The sequence below is a fragment of the Neomonachus schauinslandi genome, chromosome 11, assembly GCF_002201575.2.
Source record: "Neomonachus schauinslandi chromosome 11, ASM220157v2, whole genome shotgun sequence".
Taxonomy (NCBI): Eukaryota; Metazoa; Chordata; class Mammalia; order Carnivora; family Phocidae; genus Neomonachus; species Neomonachus schauinslandi.
In genome coordinates this window covers 76,628,470-76,646,554 of record NC_058413.1, presented here as the reverse complement: position 1 = coordinate 76,646,554, position 18,085 = coordinate 76,628,470, and the positions used below count along the sequence as shown (strand labels likewise).

Below are 18,085 nucleotides of genomic sequence, written 5' to 3'. Positions count from 1 at the left end.
ATCCTATTATTGCTATTAAATATCCCTTCTTTTACGTAGTACTGCTTCTTGGCTGAAAAACTGCTTTACCTGACTGCTAGTCTCCTTTTCATTAATGCTTGCAGAGTTTCTATCATTTCACTTTCAAATAATCTTTGCTTTATATATTTAAAGTTTGTTTCTTAAAAATCAGTATATGGTCAGCTTTTGTTTTATTATCGAATCAGATAGTCTTTGTAATTTGTTTGGATCATTTTGTCCTCTTACTTTAGTGGGATTACTGATTTATTCATGCCTTAATCTACTATTTTACTATTTGTTTTTTAGTGTTCTTTCTTTTCCTGCTTTTTTCTATTAATGATTTGTTTTTATTATTTAGTTCACTCTCATTTAGCTTGTTGGATATACATAGAGAATACAACATGCATTCTTGATTTATTAGAATATATTAAAAAGTACTTATATCTCTTGTAGACAATACCATGGACCTCAGACACTTTAGTTCAATTATGCTACTACCTTTGGTGCTATTATTATGAATCTCAATTTACATAACAAAATATATCTTAGTAATATTGTTTTACAGTTGACATGTGTATACATTTATCCAGACATTAATATTAGAAGATTCTGATGAATTCCAAAGTGGTTGTTTCATTTTATAATTCTACCAGTAATGTAGGAGAGTTCAAGTTCTACATTTTTGCTTACAGTTGGGTTTAACAAGCTGTAAAAAGTATGCATGTACACATGCATCAAAACGGAAATGAAGTCTCATGACATCTTATATTGTTCTTAGTGGTTATTCACATATCTCCTTTTGTGAAGTGTCACTTCATGCCTATTGCTCATTTTTTAAGTTGGGTTATGGACATTTTATTATTGATTGATAAGAGTTCTTCAAATACAAGGAAATTTGTTTCTTGTCATATATATGATATGTATATTTATATGTACATATGCAGAGAGTGAATAGTTATTAAATTTGATGTTACTGTATACATTTTATTTTATTTATATATATATATATTTTTTTTTCAGAGAGGGAGAGAAAGAATCTTAAGCAGGCTCCATGTCCAGAAGGGAGTCCAATGAGGGGCTTGATCTCACAACCCTGAGATCATGACCTAAACCAAAAATCAAGAGTTGGACATTTAATACTGAGCCACCCAGGCATCCCTATATTTTGATTCTAAAATTCATTTTCCAATAGCTTTTTGATAGTATATAAGCATAAAATTAAATTTTGTATATTGATACTTTACTCATCAAATTTTTAAAATCAATTAATTCTATTCACTACTTGTAGATTCTTTTGTATGTGTGTTGTATACAATCATATCACTTACAAATAGCTATACTTCTTCCTTTCTAATATATAATCTTTTTTTTTATTTCTTAAACACTAGCTAGGAATTTCATTGAAGTTCAAATAAGCATAATGGTAGTAAATATTTTTGTCTTATTCCAGACCTCAGACCTCAGGGGAAAGTATTGAATTACTACATCATTGAATATTACTGTAGGATTTTTGTATATAATATTTGTCAGATTGAGTTCCCTCTATTCCTATGTTGCTGAAAGTTTTCATAATATAGTGGTCTTGAAATGTGTCAGATTTGGGGCACCTGAGTGGCTCAGTCATTAAGCATCTGCCTTCGGCTCAGGTCATGATCCCAGGGTCCTGGGAACGAGCCCCACATTGGGCTCCCTGTACCGCGGGAAGCCTGCTTCTCCCTCTCCCACTCCCCCTGTTTGTGTTCCCTCTCTTGCACTGTCTGTCTCTGAAATAAATAAATAAAATCTTAAAAAAAAAAAAAAGAAATGTGTCAGATTTGTTTTCTGCATCTAATATTATGATATAATTTTTCACCTTAACTATGTTAATGTGTTGCTTTATATTGACTGATCTTTTAAAAATTATGAAGCATTCTTGCATTCCTGGGATAAACATTACCATTTTAGTTAGTATTGCTTTAATGTTTAACATTTGTTGTATTATTGGGGTGGATCTCACTTGGAAATCAGTATTCACTTAAAAAATTGTTTCTAATCTTTTTACTAATATTTTGTTTAAGATACTGACATATTTTTTTGCATGGTGTTTGCCTGTAATTTTCATTCTTAAAATGTCTTTCTTGTGCTTTGGTACTAGGGTTTTTCTAGCTACATAAAATAAATTCATCAAGATAAAAAGCTTTTGCACAGCAAAAGAAACAGTCAACAAAACCAAAAGACAACCAACAGAATGGGAGAAGATATGTGCAAATGACATATCAGATAAAGGGCTAGTATCCAAAATCTATAAAGAACTTATCAAACTCAACACCCAAAGAACAAATAATCCAATCAAGAAATGGGCAGAAGACATGAACAGACATTTTTCCAAAGAAGACATCCAAAGGGCCAACAGACACATGAAAAAGTGCTCAACATTGCTCGTCATCAGGAAAATCCAAATCAAAACCTCCATGAGATACCACCTCACACCAGTCAGAATGGCTAAAATGAACAAGTCAGGAAATGACAGATGTTGGTGGGGCTGCAGAGAAAGGGGAACCCTCCTACACTGTTGGTGGCAATGCAAGCTGCTGCAGCCACTCTGGAAAACAGTATGGAGATTCCTCGAAAAGTTGAAAATAGAGCTACTGTCCGACCCAGCAATTATACTACTGGGTATTTACCCCAAAGATACAAATGTAGGGATCTGAAAGGGTACGTGCACCCCGATGTTTATAGCAGCAATGTCCACAATAGCCAAACTGTGGAAAGAGCCAAGATGTCCATCGACAGATGAATGGATAAAGAAGTGATATATATATACAATGGAATACTATGCAGCCATCAAAAGGAACGAGATCTTGCCATTTGCAATGACGTGGATGGAACTGGAGGGTGTTATGCTGAGTGAAATAAGTCAAACAGAGAAAGACATGTATCATATGACCTCACTGATATGAGGAATTCTTAATCTCAGGAAACAAACGGAGGGTTGCTGGAGTGGGGGGAGGGTGGGAGGGATGGGGTGGCTGGGTGATAGACATCAGGGAGGGTATGTGCTATGGTGAGCTCTGTGAAGTGTGCAAGACTGTTGAATCACAGATCTGTATCTCTGAAACAAATAATGCAATATATGTTAAGAAAAAAAGAAAAAGAAAAAGATAGCAGGAGGGAAAGAATGAAGGGGGGGGATTGGAGGAGGGGATGAACCATGAGAGACGATGGACTCTGAAAAACAAACAGGGTTCTAGAGGGGAGGGTGGTGGGAGGATAGGTTAGCCTGGTGATGGGTATTGAGGAGGGCACATTCTGCATGGAGCACTGGGTGTTATATGCAAACAATGAACCATGGAACACTACATCAAAAACTAATGATGTAATGTATGGTGATTAACATAACAATAAAAAATTTTAAAAAAATAAATAAATTGAAAATTTTTTCCCTTTTTCTCTTGATTGGATATATTGGTAAAAGACTGATACTATTTTTCCCTTATGGATTTTAAAGTATTTGCCACTGAATCCATCTGGGCTTGAAATTTTACATCAAAAAGTTTTAAGTTTATATGTTCAAAATTTTAATAGTTATAAGACTGCATCTATTATTTTGTTTTATTTTAATTCCAGTCAGTTAACATATGGTGTTATATGAGTTTCAGGGTACATATAGTGATTCAACACTTACATAACAGCATCCAGTGCTTATCACAAGTGCCCTCCTTAATTCCCATCACATATTTTACCCATCACCTCACCCTTCTCCCCTCTGGTAACCACCAGTTTTTTTCTCTATAATTAAGAGTCTGTTTCTTGGTTTGTCTCTCTCTCTCTCTTTTATTCCCCTTTGCTCATTTGTTTTGTTTCTTAAATTCCACATATGAATGAAATCATACTGTACTTGTCTTTCTCTGACTGATTATTTTGCTTAGCATTATACTCTCTAGCTCCATCCATGTCCTTGCAAATGGCAAAATTTCATTATTTTTTATGGCTGCATAATATTTCATTACATACACATACACACGCATATGTTATGTCTTTTTTATCCATTCATCAACTGATGGATATTGGGCTGCTTCCATATTTTGGCTATCGTAAATAATGCTGCTATTAACATAGCTGTGCATGTAGTCCTTTGATTTAGTGTTTTTGTATTCTTTGAGTAAATACTTAGTAGTACAATCACTGGATCATAGGGTAGTTCTATTTTTAACTTTTTGAGGAACCTCAAACTGTTTTTCAGAATGGCTACACCAGTTTGCATTCTGACTAGTAGAGCACAAGTGTTCTTTTTCTTCTCACCAATGCCTGTTGTTTCTTGCATTGTTTATTTTAGCCATTCTGACAGGGGTGAGGTGATAGCTCATTGTAGCTTTGATCTGCATTTCCCTGATGGTAAGTGATGATGAACATCTCTTTATGCGTCTGTTGGCCATCTGGATATCTTCTTTGGAGAAATGTCTGTTCACATCTTCTGCCCATTTTGTTAATTGAATTATTCATTTTTGGTGTGTTGAGTTGTATCGGTTCCTTATATGTTTTGAATACTAACCCTTTATCAGAAATGTCATTTGCAAATATCTTCTCCCATTTCATATGTTGCCTTTTGTTTTGTTGAGTGTGTCCTTCACTATGCAGAGTTTTTTGTTTGTTTGTTTGTTTTTGTTTTGTCTTTTGGATGTAATCCAAAAGTTTATTTTTGCTTTTATTTCCCTTGCCTCAGGAAACTTATCTAGTAAGAAATTGCTATGGCTGATGTCAAAGAGGTTATGGCCTGTGTATTCTTCCAGGATTTTTTGTGGTTTCAGGCCTCACATTTAGGTCTTTAATCCATTTTGAGTTTATTGTTGTGTATGGTGAGAAAAGTGGTCTAGTTTAATTCTTTGCATATTGCTGTCCAGTTTTCCCAACACTGCTGAAGAGACATTTTCCCACTAAAAATTCTTTCCTGCTTTGTCAAAGATTAATTCACCATATATTTGTGGGGTTATTTCTGGGTTTCCTATTCTGTTCTATTGATCTATGTGTCTACTTTTGTGCTAGTACCATACCGCTTTAATTACCACAGCTTTGTAATAGAGCTTGAAGTCTGGAAATGTGATGCCTCCAGCTTTGCTTTTCCTTTTCAAGGTTGCTTTGACTATTTGGGGTCTTTTCTGGTTGCATACAAATTTTAGGATTGTTTGTTCTAGCTTTGTGAAAAATGCTGGTGGTATTTCTATAGGGATTATATTAAATGTCTAGATTGCTTTGGGTAGTATAGATATTTTAACTATATTTCTTTTTTCAATCCATGAGCATGGGCTGTCTTTCTATTTCTTTGTGTCATCTTCAATTTCTTTCATCAATGTTTTATAGTTTTCAGAATACAGGTCTTTTACCTCTTCTGTTAGGTTTATTTTGGTTACAATTGTAAATGGGATTGGTTTCCTATTTTCTCTTTCTACTGCTTCATTATTGGTGTAGAAATGCAACAGATTTCTGTAAATTGATTTTTTTATCCTGCAACTTTACTGAATTTGTTTATCAGTTCTAGCAGTTTTTTTGGTGGAGTCTTTCAGGTTTTCTATAAACAGTATCATGTCATCTGCAGGTAATGACAGCTGTATTTCTTCTTTACTGATTTGATTTTTCTGATTGCTGTGTGTAGGACTTCCAGTATAATGATAAATAAAAGTGATGAGGGTAGACATCCTTGTCTGATTTCTGACCTTAGGGGAAAAGCTCTGTTTTTTTTTTTTTTTCCCCCATGAAGAATGATGTCAGCTATGTTTTTTTTCCACATATGGCCTTTATGATGTTGAGGTATGTTCTCTCTGAATCTACTTTGTTGAGGGATTTTTTTTTTTTAAATTATGGATTGATGTACTTTATGGAATCTTTCCTCTGCATCTATTGAAATGATCATATATAATGTGGGGCCACTAGCAGATGGTCAAGAAAGAATTCTTGAGACATTTTCAGTGCAAAAAGGTGCATTTATTATAGTTTGGGTACAAGGCCCATGGACAGAGAGAACTGTACTTTTGCTGTATGAAGCCAGTGGTTATATGCTTAGTGCTTAAGGAGAAGAGAACATGCAGGGACTTAGATCATAAATGTCTTCTTTGAATTTTTACTCATAAAATTACTTTTGCAAGATTTCACTGGTGCTTATCATTCAGTTCAATATTAACTATTTGGGAGATTTGCAGGCAGTCAGGAGACCTTTTAAGAACATAGCAGCCAGCTCTTATTAGATCCTTATTGAAACAATGCAGGCTATAGGTCAGCGTTTTGGGCTAAATGTGAATATTTTTTCTGCTTCTCACCCTCATCATTTCCTCCCTGACTAAATTTTTGGTCCATAAATCTTTAAAGTTGTTGAAGTGTGAAGAGCTCATCTCATGTAACTTCTTCAAGCTGAGAAAGGGCCTAGAGATGTCCCTACCTATGGACTGAAATCTGTCCCTACAAATAACTATTATGGGGGACACCTGGGTGGCTCAGTCAGTTAAGTGTCTGATTCTTGGTTTTGGCTCAGGTCATGATCTCATGGATCATGATAATGAGCCCCATGTCGGGCTCCACACTTAGTGGGGAGTCTGCTTGAAAATCCTCTCCCTCTGCCCCTCCCCTACTCATGCTTGCTTGCTCTCTCTCAAATAAATAAATAATAAATAAATAAATAAATATTTAAAAACAAACAAACAAGTAACTACTATGGAAGGTCATTACTATAGAGTCAAGAGTGGACACTGGGGTGAATTTGTTTCTAGTCGTAAGGAACATCTGTTGGCTTGGTAAAGGAATCAGGAACTGCTTGCATGTATCTTGGCAATAGAAGAGAACAAAGCAAAATAGACAAAACATTAGGATTATTATTATTATAATAAAAATAAGAGCAATGAGAAGCCCTTTCAACATGGACCATAGTCCACCTCCTGACCAGGAATGTAACCAATCATTAAGTGTCAATGTTGGGTCTTTAGGAGCACCAATTTAGTTATTTATATCAGTAAATAATCCTGTTATATTTTTGTTATAATCTGGAATGTAGACACAACAGTCTACTTTAATAATGACATGTGTTCCTCCTTTTGCTGCTATTAAGACACTTAATGTCATTCTATTTTGTGGAATTGCTTTACACATTTGAGTGACTTTAGTTTTTAGTAATGTAACGCTACTTTGAGAGTCATTTAAGGCCTTCATTGTGTATTTGTCAAAGTCTTCCATGTGCCATATGTCGTCTTCTAAACCTACTGATGGAAAAAAAATAGATGTCAGATAGTCATACCAATGGAACACAGATCTTGCCCATCATTGTTTTAGATGTGGAAGATAGGCTGGACTTGTGATAGTCTTAGTGTTATAGCCATGCATCTAGGAATAACCTATAGTACATCTTCTAATCCAGCCTGGTGTAAGCTATGGCCGTAATTTTTACTCATATAACCACTGTGTTCCATTAGGTGCTAGACATTTTATGCCTGGTTGCCTGGTCCAGTCAGTAGCAAACCAACTGGTTGCCTCTAAAATAATGGTATGTTCACAGGCTTCTGGGAGGAGACATCCCATATTTGATGTAATCCTTCCTGAGTGTATCGATGAAGGACTACATAAGAAATTTGTCATGAGCCTTTTTGTGGGTTGGCATATTCAACTAAAATTTTGATAGTTTGAGGATAAGAGAAAGGTCTTCTAAGCCCTGGAGGGTCCCACGTGACATTAACCATAGTCTACCAAGAAACATTTTTTTTTAGTAATAGAAATATCCTTATATGTGCTGGTATTGTGGTGATATATCATATCAGCTATTTATTGATATAAATAATGCTCATCTGTACCTTTTAATGGAGAAACCCACCAGGGGAGGGCTGAAGTGCTTGATATGGGCAGTAAGCCACAAATCCAGCACAAAGATAGGTTTTATACCTCAGCATAATGTTGTGCCTAATGTAAAAGAGGGTTACCACTAAGGTATGGTGTGCATGTCTGCTAAAACTTTGGATACATTAGCAGAGTCATCTGGGATATATACATAACGTTTAGTCTTGATATTAGCATAGTAACTTTTTTGACTTGCAGTCAGGATATCAAGGACCATTAGGTTTTGGAGGGCCACTTTTCAAATTTGTGGGTGGCTTTATGTTGGGTTTGGTTAACAGTGGCTGCTACATGCTTGGCTAAAGTCTTAACTTGTAATTTTATATCAATAGACATGACTCCCAAGACAAATATGGCTAAGGGATAAAACCATCAAGAAGACTTCTTTGCCTGATATCTAGTCTTAATATCCTAATTTTGAAGAATCACTGCAAGTGGAAGATGACTTGTTCTGGGAAATAAGGGTACCCCAAGTGTATTAGTCAATTCAGTGGTAAGGAAGATGGGGCCATCTATTATTTCTATAAGTCCATAGTTAACCACATGGAGTGAGGTATGCTTTGGTTTTTAAGGAGGAATTTTGTTATACCAGCCAAATAGAATTGATCAAAGTGACAGCTGGGGAGTGCATCCCATTGTCCAGCTGTTTAAATAATCATATGCCCATAGGGTCCTTTTATTTACCCACAGAGTGACAAGCAAGAAGATTGTCTATACATGAGTTGTTATGGCAATCTCTCTGAAGTTTACCTCAAGTTGTCTAGCTTAGGCAAACATTTAAAAGCAATCAAAACTAGACTCTAATGTCCATAAAGATGCATTATTGAAACATAATTTTTCCTCTCTAATTTCACCCTCATTTCCAGAGATAGCCAAGTCAAGATTAATTTCTAAAACAAGTCCAGTTTTAACAAACTTGACATAATTATTTACATAAGCTCAGCAAGAATGGTGATTAATCATACAGCTCCTTTAAAATCTGCTTTTCTGGAATTTTTATAAGGAATCTCTAGGTTGACATTTTAATAGCCTCTTCAGGACAGAGTCAAGCCACATACTTGTTATCAGATTTGCCTGCACTACTGTTGAGTTGGGTGAATTCCTCTTCTTGAAGTCCCCAATGTATCCTGAATTTCTTATACTTTCCAGGAAGTGATGTTCTTTACTCACGCAGTAAGGCTGTGGGAAACTCTGTAAATAGGGTATCAGGTCAATATTTCCAAGTGGTTCCATTGGCTCCATAAAGTCAACGTTAATTCCTTAAAGCTGTTTGTTGGGAGATTTTTGATTACTGCTTCAATTTCCTTAGTGGTTATAGGTCTGTTCAGGTTTTCTGGTTCAGTTTTGGTAGTTGATACATCTCTAGGAATGCATGCCTTACTTCCAGGTTATCTAATTTGCTGGCATAGAGTTGCTCATAATATGTTCTTATAATTGTTTGTATTTCTTTGGTGTTGGTTGTGATCTCTCCTCTTTCATTCATGATTTTGTTGATTTGGGTCATTTCTCTTTTCTTTTTGATAAGTCTGGCCAGGGGTTTATCAATCTTAATAATTCTTTCAAAGGACCAGCTCCTAGTTTCATTGATCTCTTCTACTGTTCTTTTCGTTTCTATTTCACTGATTTCTGCTCTTATCTTTATTATTTCTCTTCTCTGTTGGATTTTGATGCCTGTTTCCTTCCCCAAATTTAGGATTTATTTGCTGTTCTTTCTCCAACTCCTTTAGGTGTAGGGTTAGGTTGTGTATTGAGACCTTTCTTGTTTCTCAAGAAAGGCTTGAATTGCTATATACTTTCTTCTTAGGATCGCCTTTGCTGTATCCCAAAGATTTTGAACAGTTGTGTTTTCATTTTCATTTGTTTCCATCAATTTTTTTAATTCTTCTTTAATTTCCTGGTTGACCCATTCATTCTTTAGTAGGATGCTCTTTAGCCTCCATGTATTTGAGTTCTTTCCAACTTTCCTCTTGTGACTGAGTTCTAGTTTCAAAGCATTGTGGTCTGAAAATAGGCAGGGAATGATCCCAGTCTTTTGGTGCCAGTTGAGACCTGATTTGGGCCCTAGGATGAGATCTATTCTGGAGAATGTTCCATGGGCTCTAGAGAAGAATGTGTATTCTGTTGCTTTGGGATGGAATGTTCTGAATATGTCTGTGAAGTCCATTTGGTCCAGTGTGTCATTTAAAGTCTTTATTTCCTTGTTGATTTTTGCTTAGATGATCTGTCCATTTTAGTGAGGGGGGTGTAAAGTTCCCCAGTATTATTGTATTGTTGTTGATGTGTTTCTTTGCTTTTGTTATTAATTGCCTTATATAATTGGCTGCTCCCATGTTAGGGGCATAGATATTTACAATTGTTACATCTTCTTGTTGGATAGACCCTTTAAGTAGGATATAGTTTCCTTCCTTATCTCTTAGTATAGTCTTTGGTTTAAAATCTAATTTGTCTGATATAAGGATTGCCACCCCAGCTTTCTTTTGGTGTCCCTTAGCATGGTAAATTGTTTCTCAACCCCTCACTTTCAATCCGGAGGTGTCTTTGGGTCTAAAACAAGTTTCTTGCAGACAGCATATTGATGGGTCTTGTCTTTTTATCCAATCTGATAGCCTGTGTCTTTTGATTGGGGCATTTAGCCCATTTACATTCAGGGTAACTATTGAAAGATAGGAATTTAGTGCCATTGTATTGCCTGTAAGGTGACTGTTACTGTATATTGTCTGTGTTCCTTTCCGGTCTATGTTACTTTTAGGCTCTCTTTTTGCTTAGAGGACCCCTTTCAATATTTCTTGTAGGGCTGGTTTCATGTTTGCAAATTCCTTTAGTTTTTTTTGTTTGTTTGTTTGTTTGTCCTGGAAGCTTTTTATCTCTCCTTCTATTTTCACTGACAGCCTAGCTGGATATAGTATTCTTGGCTGCATATTTTTCTCATTTAGTGCTCTGAATATATCCTGCCAGTCCTTTCTGGCCTGCCAGGTCTCTGTGGATAGGTCTCTTGCCAATCTAGTGTTTCTACCATTGTAGTTTACAGACCTCTTCTCCTGAGCTGCTTTCAGGATTTTCTCTTTGTCTCTGAGACTCGTAAGTTTTACTATTAGATGTCGGGGTGTTGACCTATTTTTGTTGATTTTGAGGGGGGTTCTCTGTGCTTCCTGGATTTTGATGCCTGTTTCCTTCCCCAAATTAGGGAAGTTCTCTGCTATAATTTGCTCCAATATACCTTCTGCCCCTCTCTCTCTTCTTCTGGGATCCCAATTATTCTGATATTGTTTTGTCTTATAGTATCCCCTATCTCTTGAATTCTGCCCTCATGATCCAGTAGTTGTTTATCTCTCTTTTTCTCAGGTTCCTTATTTTCCATCATTTGGTCTTCTATATCACTGATTCTCTCTTCTGCCTCATTATTCTTAGCAGTTAGAGCCTCCATTTTTGATTGCACCTCATTAATAGCCTTTTTGATTTCGACTTGGTTAGATTTTAGTTCTTTTATTTCACCAGAAAGGGTTTCTCTCATATCTTCCATGCTTTTTTCAAGCCCAGCTAGTATCTTTAAAATCATCATTCTGAACTCTAGTTCCGACATCTTACTAATGTCCATATTGATTACGTCCCTGGTAGTTGGTACTGCCTCTTGTTCTTTTTTTTTTGAGGTGATTTTTTCCATCTTGTCATTTTGTCCAGAGGAGAATAGATGAATGAGAGAACAAAATGCTAACAGGGTAACAATGACCCCAGAAAAATATACACTAAACAGATAAGAAGAGACCTGAAACCAGGGGAAAAGAAAGGGAATGAAAGAAAAAAAAGAAAGAAGGAGAAAAAGATAAAAAAAAAAAAGAAAAGAAAAACAAACAAATTAACAAAAAGTGAATATGATTAAATATGATCAGGCTGGTGCATAGATCAGTATACACACACTAGATTTTGGGTGTATTTTGGTCTGTTAGAAGAAAGTGTCTCCCAAAATTTTAAAGAAAGAAAAACTTATATATGTACAAATATAAGGGCAAATATGATGAAGGGATGGAATATGACTGTAAAGATGAAAATTATAAAAGATTTTATAAAAGGAATTGATAAAATAAGAAGTTGTTTGAAAAAAGAAAGAAGAGGATTTAAAAAAAAAAAGAAAAATAAAGGTAGAGAATGTGATCAGGAAGGAGACTAGAACAAAGCCATACACTAGAGATTTAGGGTATATTTTGATCTGTTAGAAGAAACTGTATCCCAAAATTTTAAAGAGAAAACAGCATATATATATATATATATCAAAAATAAGGTTAACTACAATGAAGGTATAGAATATGACTCTAAAAATGAAAAATAGAAAAGATTTTGTAAAAAAGGATTAATAAAGTGTTAGTTGAAGAAGGGAGAAAGAAAAATTCAAAAAGATAAAAAAAGAAAAAGAAAAAAAGAAAATTAAAAAAATTAACTTTGAAAAACTAAAGAATCATGGGAAAAAAAGCCATGGATTCTATGTGCAGTATTCCCCTGGCACTGGAGTTATGCTGTTCTCATTGATCAGTAAACTTGGTCTTGGCTGGCGGTTCTTGCTGGTCTTCCGGGGGAAGGGCCTCTTGTAGTGGTTCTTAAATGTCTTTGCCAGAGGCGGAATTGCCCCGCCCTTGCCGGGTCCAGGCTAAGTAATTTACTCAGGTTTTCTCTCGGGAGCTTTTGTTCCCTGCAACCCCTCTGCACAGCCTTGGAGGCTGAGAGAGAAAATGGCGGCCTCTGAATCTCCGCCCCAAGGGAGCCAAGAACTCGGGACCCCACTCCTCAGTGAGCCCCCAGAGAAAAGCAGTCAATCACTCCCGTCTCCCCAGTCTCTGGCCACCCTCTGTGCTCACCCGGCCTGTGACTGAGCATTTTTATCTCTGGCACCCGACCCTGTTTGGAGTCTCCAAACCTAGCAGATTCCTGCAGTGTGCTCCCGTGCTGCTCCTCCCAGGGGAGGAAGGAGAGTCTCCCCGGATCTGCCACTTGTTGGGTCCCTGTTGGAAGAGCAGTGGCCCAGCTGTGCCGCGGATCATGGTTTATGGCAACTCCAAGCTGAGAGCCCACTCCTCGGCTCCGTCTCTGCAGCCAGCTTCCCCGCTCTGACACCTGGGAGCTCTGCCACACTCAGGCACCCCCGATCTTTCTGTGACCCCAGGGGTCCTGAGACCACACTGACCCAGCGAGGGTTCTACCCCCCCGCTTAGCCACTGGAGTGATGTCCCTCAGCAAAGCCAACTTCTAAAAGTTCTGATTTTGTGCTCTGCTGCTCTATCACTTGCCAGTAACGGCTGATGGAGGCCCCTCCCCCACCGTCTCTCCTCCCCAACATCGCCTCGGATTCACTTCCAGAAAGTGTTCGCTTTTCTGTTCAGAGAGTTGCTGCTATTCTTTTTTTCGATCTCCTGTTGAGTTCATAGGTGTTCAGAAAGGTTTGATCCCTATCTAGCTGAATTCTTGGGACCAGTTGAAATTTAGGTCTCCTACTCCTCCACTATCTTGCTCCTCCCTCCTAAGCTTTCTTTTGATACTGATGTAGTTGAATATTTGAAAATTACTGCTGGTAGATTTCAGAGGTTGGAGATTTCTTGCTGTCAGTCCATGGGGAGTTCTTTGTGGTTGTGTCGATGTAGGATATGGAATAACATAATGATCGCCATTGTTATTGTCATTTGTGCTCCAATATTCAATTACGTTGCTTTTCCTCCATTTCCAGTGAGATGTTGTACCATATTCACAATTGTTCAGCTTTATCTCGTTTTTTCTTCTTTTTTAAAATATTTTTTTATGACTCATCTAAGAATGGAATATGTTTTTTGTTTTAACCATTTTGCATTTTTTAATATCCCATTTAAATATCTGGGGGGGGAAAGGGAGCATTTGTTTTTATTATGTTATGTTAATTACCATACATTACATCATTAGTTTTTGATGTAGTGTTCCATGATTCATTATTTGTGTACAACACCCAGTGCTAAAAAGGGAACATTTTTGTCATGCTTAGAGTGAGCTTAAATATTACACCAGGCTATCTATTTTAGGAGTAATTAATTTCCAGTGATGTGCAAAAATATTTTCTCCCTATCATTGTTTACAACTTTATCTTCTGCATTGCTCCAAAGAGCAACCATTGTTACAGTGATACAGAATGACTTAGTATTCCAAATATGCCATGTTATCCCAAGCCACTGAGTCTTTGCACATGCAGTTCCCTGTGATAACTCCCTGGTTCTTACATTAATTGACACTTTAAAACTGAGCTCTTGGAAAATATGCATGACTCACAGATACACAGGTTCTCCATATATACATCCAATTATCCCACTCATCATACTGTATTATAATTGTCTATAATTCTTTGATAGAATACATGTGTCTTTTTAATCTTTATTGTAGAATTCAACATAATTTCATACATATAAAATATACCTTCTTAAATGAGAGAATAAATAAATATTTGAAAATATGCTTTTGTTTCTAACTAAAATAAGACTGCAATGAAATACTCTCAAGTGCATTCTAAAATATGTGTTGTCTTCTTTTCTTTGTTAAATAAATTAAACATGATGTTAATAAAAGTTAAGAATTCCAAATCAAGGGCTAAATACAATGTGTCTCATGTTCAGTCATACTGAAGTAAGTTTGGCGAATGCTATGTATTTTGAATACTGAGATAAAAGCTATAGCTTAAAGTTAGGACCATGAGTTTATATTTGCTGAGTTTTCTACCACAATTGTAGAAACACTGATTCCAGTGTTTATGGCTATTACACACTCTCAACAAAACACAAATAAATACTTTCCCATAAGAAATTGTTTAAAGACAAAAAGCTTATTTTTTCATAAATAACAGAATTACATTGTCTTTAAAGAATTTATTACTGTACCTCATTTCTTCAGAAAGATACACAGAGAGGTTACTCACCTAAGTCCATTGTTATCCTGATATGAATGACTGCCATATATAGGAGTGCTAAAAATATGGGTTGTTATTAATTTATGTACTTATGCTTTCTCCATTTTCCTTTCACAATATGAAATTGGAATGCAATGAATTGCAGTTTTTTTTTTCTAAACAAGCATTTATTAATCTGACTTTATTCATTAAAAATTATCAATTGACTCTGTGGCTTTGTCTGAATGTTAGTCAAGCAAACATTTGACAGCTATTCCCTGAGGCTGAAGAAAATTTGGTCTAGAAATAGAATTTGGTGGCATTTGACTTGCATGATGCTCCAGGGGCTTTTTCACAGGCAAAACTTTTACAATGTGCAGAGTTTCATTATTCTTTTTAAAGATTTGTATCATTATTATTTTAAATTTATTTTGATTGAGAACAAAGCATTTCATGCTGATTTCATAAAAATCACTAAAAGCAAAATCCATAGTTCTTGGCTGCATATCTTAAAGCATTCTATACTTAGCTGTTTTGACAATATAGCTGACAACTAATATTTCTTCTACGTTCTTATGTTTCTGTCTTGCTGTTTTTGCTATTCCCTAATAAGGTCAACATTCCAAACACTATCTTAGTATTGAAGAAGACCTATCAGACATGATTGCTTTGGGTGACTGGTAAACCAGCTTAGGAGGTGTCCATGATGCAACTGTCAGATTTTGACAGAAGCATTGTTTTCAATAAAATCTTAGCTTCAGTTTGCTGATTTGAATGCATTTCTACCTCCATGCTAGGAAAAATGAACTTTTCTTGCTTAACATTATTATTTTGTAAGTCATTTTTCTCTTGCTTTGATCTTAAAATTTTACTTACACTTAATTCATAAAACTTTTCAGATAATAAAACAGAGGAGTGAGAAAATTAAATAGATTACCTATGTCACAAAACCAACAAATGCCAGAGCTGTTGCTAGATCTCTTGTTTCCTGGCTTTCACCCCAGTTGTTCATTCCACTTATTTACCCAGGACTGACTTCACTAACCCCTCACTCTGGAAAAGAACCCTCAATTATATACCATAACACTTTGTACATTTCCTGCAAGTCATTTAGCACAGTATTATTTAAATACTTGTTTATATTTTTCCTCCTTACTAGAAAATATGTTTGAGAGGGATGTTCTATGCTATTCACCATTAGAAACATAATATCACTCAATGACATTTGTTGACTAATTCACAGCAATGGAAACTAAGCAGCTCAAAACATTTTTCTTGATATTGATATTTAAGAACTGCTCTCTGCCTTGCTTCTCTAGCTGGCATGCCCACATATCTGGCTGCAGTCTGTCTGTCTCCCTAGCTCTTGTTTTTGATATTCTGTCTCTTCCTTCCTCCTCCATATGAGTCTTCTCTCATACTCTACTTCTAACAGTCTCCTCCCCACAAACAGTACATTCAGGAGTGACTCTTAGTTCTGCCTTCTCCTATGGACATGCCAAATGAACTAGTACTAAAACAAAAACACATCAGTTGCTATCTTCATGCTACCAAATTCTCTCTACCCAGAAATTGTATAGTTGCAGCTTAATTCTTTTTTTTTTAAGATTTTATTTATTTATTTGAGAGAGAACACAGAGGGAGAGGGAAAAGCAGACTCCCCACTGAACAGAGAGTCCAACGTGGGGCTTGATCCCAGGACCTTAAGATCATGACCTGAGCTGAAGGCAGACTCTTAACCAACTGAGTCACCCAGGTGCCCCTAAACTTATTCTTACATCCAAAGGAATTAATATAGTAAAGTGAATTAGTAAAGGCTTTGTGGATAGGCAGATCTGTATTCACATTCTAGGTGAGCCTCTAGCCTCAGTTTCCTCAATATAAAATAAGAGTAGTAATACCTAACACAAAGGGTTGGTAAGAACTGAATATATCCAGCACCTGATACATATAGCAGGTTGTTGTTCTACATCTTTTATTTTCTACATTGATAAATCATAACCCTTTTTCTAACAATGCTCCTTCTGATCTCCACACTCAAATCTTTTTTTGTACTTTTCATTTCCATAAAATATATTTCCACCATGAGTGCCATCTCAACTGTTAGCACTTCCCTGTGTGAACTCCGGCCTTCTCTAACTGTTGGTTTCCCCACCTTTAATTGCAACGACAGCTGCAGTTCATGCATTTGTGAGAACTCAGACTTGCCTCATATTGTTAGCAAATAACTTCTCCATTTTATCTCAAGGTCTTGTACATACCAGGGAACTTATGGATCTAGGGCAAGCTCAGCCAAGACATGTAGAGGAGTTAATTCCCTAGAAGTCTCCACAAACACTGAGGGATTAGAACTAACAGAGAAACACTCCAATCTCCCATATCTTAAATGCATATCCCTGACACTTTTCAGGGGTTCCCTGGATCAAGCCTCCATTGCTCACATAAGTGACCTCAATAATAGATTCTGATGTTGGGTCTTCCTATTTCCTGGTCCCAATTTACTGTTTCCTCATTTTGCTTCTTGAGATCATTTCTCAAATAAATTACCTGCACTCATATCCTTGATATAAGTTCTCCTGATAGAAGAATACAAACTAAAATGCCCATACACCCTCAGGGATGTGAGTATGTAACCCATTATCTTTATTCCTATTTTCCCTTGCTGTTACATTTCTTTTAGCCTACTAACATAATCAAGTACATTCTCTATTCCTTCCTATTTTTTTTTTCTCCAAAAAGAGCTACAAACTTCACTTTGTGTTTAGGTTTAATACACTTTGTATATTAATATTTGCTACTTCTTCACCACTTGGAATCCAGTTTTCTCCATTGCTACTCTGAAACTGCTTCCTGAAAGTTATCAAATGCATTCTAGTTGCCAAATTCTATAAGTCATTTTTCTGTTCTTATTCTCCTTGACATTTTGGGGCTTTGATCATGTAGGGTTCAAAGGTAGGCTGCCCCAAGATGGGACACTTTGGCATAAAGATTATTTTGAGTTAAAAATAATTAAAATCCAGCAGATGCAGGAAAAGCGCTCTGATTCCCCCTCAACTGTCCAAACTTAGACTGAAAAGGAAAGCCTGTATCAGAAAAAGAACTAACAGAGACTCTCCTTTACCTAAGAAACTTACCTGCATAATATGGCAACCCTTGTTTTTCTAAACATCTCCCTTCACCTCCTGCTAATGGCCTCCCTCTCCTTTGTATCCTCCTACAGAGAGTGACCGTACCCCTCTCTGCAGCTCATATAGGCTTCATGTTGCCTCAGGTCTTTGAAATTTCATGTCTGTGTAAATTCCCTGTGCATACACCTATTAAATTTGATTTTCTCCTGTTAATCTGTCT

General features: G+C 36.3%; 1 pseudogene; it reads right to left on the bottom strand.

Moving 5' to 3' along the window:
- Positions 1-667: 667 nt before the first annotated feature.
- Positions 668-7,539, bottom strand: LOC123326231 (annotated as a pseudogene).
- Between the last annotated feature and the right edge of the window lie 10,546 nt (positions 7,540-18,085).